The sequence below is a fragment of the Notolepis coatsorum genome (genome assembly GCF_963971535.1).
Source record: "Notolepis coatsorum genome assembly, chromosome: 7".
NCBI lineage: Eukaryota > Metazoa > Chordata > Actinopteri > Aulopiformes > Paralepididae > Notolepis > Notolepis coatsorum.
The window spans coordinates 1844439-1846821 of record NC_140171.1 but is presented as its reverse complement, the minus strand read 5'-3'; positions in this window follow the sequence as shown (position 1 = coordinate 1846821).

Here is a 2383-nt window from a genome sequence, read left to right as displayed (position 1 = left end):
CCCCTGTACCCCTACAAGCTGCCCTACTCTGACCTCCCCTAGACCCCTGTACCCCTACAAGCTGCCCTACTCCGACATCCCCTAGACCCCTGTACCCCTACAAGCTGCCCTACTCTGACCTCTCCTAGACCCCTCCAAGCTGCCCTACTCTGACCTCCCCTGTACCCCTCCAAGCTGCCATACTCCGACCTCCCCTAGACCCCTCCAAGCTGCCCTACTCTGACCTCCCCTGTACCACTCCAAGCTGCCCTACTCTGACCTCCCCTTGACCCCTCCAAGCTGCCCTACTCTGACCTCCCCTTGACCCCTCCAAGCTGCCCTACTCTGACCTCCCCTAGACCCCTTCAAGCTGCCATACTCCGACCTCCCCTAGACCCCTACAAGCTGCCCTACTCTGACCTCCCCTAGACCCCTACAAGCTGCCCTACTCCGACCTCCCCTAGACCCCTGTACCCCTACAAGCTGCCCTACTCCGACTTCCCCTAGACCCCTGTACCCCTACAAGCTGCCCTACTCTGACCTCCCCTAGACCCCTACAAGCTGCCCTACTCAGACTTCCCCTAGACCCCTGTACCCCTACAAGCTGCCCTACTCCGACTTCCCCTAGACCCCTGTACCCCTACAAGCTGCCCTACTCAGACTTCCCCTAGACCCCTGTACCCCTACAAGCTGCCCTACTCTGACCCCTACAAGCTGCCCTACTCTGACCTCCCCATGACCCCTACAAGCTGCCCTACTCTGACCTCCCCATGACCCCTACAAGCTGCCCTACTCTGACCCCTACAAGCTGCCCTACTCTGACCTCCCCATGACCCCTACAAGCTGCCCTACTCTGACCCCTACAAGCTGCCCTACTCTGACCTCCCCTAGGAGCCCTGGGGACAGGAACGTAGCGATGCACCCATACCAGATATTAACACCAGGTTAAAACAGCAAGATTTTATTTGATTACGGATCCCCATTAGTTGGTGCCATAGCAACCAAAAACAGAGACACAAACCCAACCATACATACCATGCAAAGTCAGGCTGAACATACCATATAGCTAATGGGGGACGAGGCAAAAGGGTCCTGGCCAACAAGTGGTGTGGCTGCATCGCTACAGTATCATCATGTAATATATCCAACACAAATGTTTTTTTTTCCCATGTCTTTTATTATTTGTCATAAAAACTCAATAAAAAAAATCAATGATAAAAACCAATAGAAAGGATTGATTAAAAGTTCTTGAAAGGCCGTGTTCTGAGCTCTTAAGGCTGGAGTTAGAAGCGGTAGTTGGGGGCGCTCAAGTAGCAACACCACGTACTGCGCTGCGTCGCAACACGGCCGTCCCGGGTTCGACTCCCGGACCCGGCGACCTTTGCCGAATGTCTTCCCCCGTCTATCTCCCGTTCTTCCTCTCTCTCTTTACCGGACTGCCCGGTAGCAAAAAGCCAATAAAAACCGACCAAAAACATAAAAGAAATTTACAAAAAAAACAAGCGGTAGTTGAGTCAGAGTCTGGAGTTAGAAGCGGTAGTTGAGTCTGGGAGGGAGGCTGGAGTTAGAAGCGGTAGTTGAGTCTGGGAGGGAGGCTGGAGTTAGAAGCGGTAGTTGAGGCTGGAGTTAGAAGCGGTAGTTGAGGCTGGAGTTAGAAGCGGTAGTTGAGGCTGGAGTTAGAAGCGGTAGTTGAGGCTGGAGTTAGAAGCGGTAGTTGAGGCTGGAGTTAGAAGCGGTAGTTGAGTTTGGGAGGGAGGCTGGAGTTAGAAGCGGTAGTTGAGGCTGAAGTTGGAAGCGGTAGTTGAGGCTGGAGTTAGAAGCGGTAGTTGAGTCTGGAGTTAGAAGCGGTAGTTGAGGCTGAAGTTGGAAGCGGTAGTTGAGTCTGGAGTTAGAAGCGGTAGTTGAGGCTGGAGTTAGAAGCGGTAGTTGAGGCTGGGAGGGAGGCTGGAGTTAGAAGCGGTAGTTGAGGCTGGGGTTAGAAGCGGTAGTTGAGGCTGGAGTTGGAAGCGGTAGTTGAGTCTGGAGTCAGAAGCGGTAGTTGAGTCTGGAGTTAGAAGCGGTAGTTGAGTCTGGAGTCAGAAGCGGTAGTTGAGGCTGGAGTTGGAAGCGGTAGTTGAGTCTGGAGTTAGAAGCGGTAGTTGAGTCTGGAGTCAGAAGCGGTAGTTGAGGCTGGAGTTGGAAGCGGTAGTTGAGGCTGGGGTTAGAAGCGGTAGTTGAGGCTGGAGTTGGAAGCGGTAGTTGAGTCTGGAGTCAGAAGCGGTAGTTGAGTCTGGAGTTAGAAGCGGTAGTTGAGTCTGGAGTCAGAAGCGGTAGTTGAGGCTGGAGTTGGAAGCGGTAGTTGAGTCTGGAGTTAGAAGCGGTAGTTGAGTCTGGAGTTGGAAGCGGTAGTTGAGGCTGGAGTTAG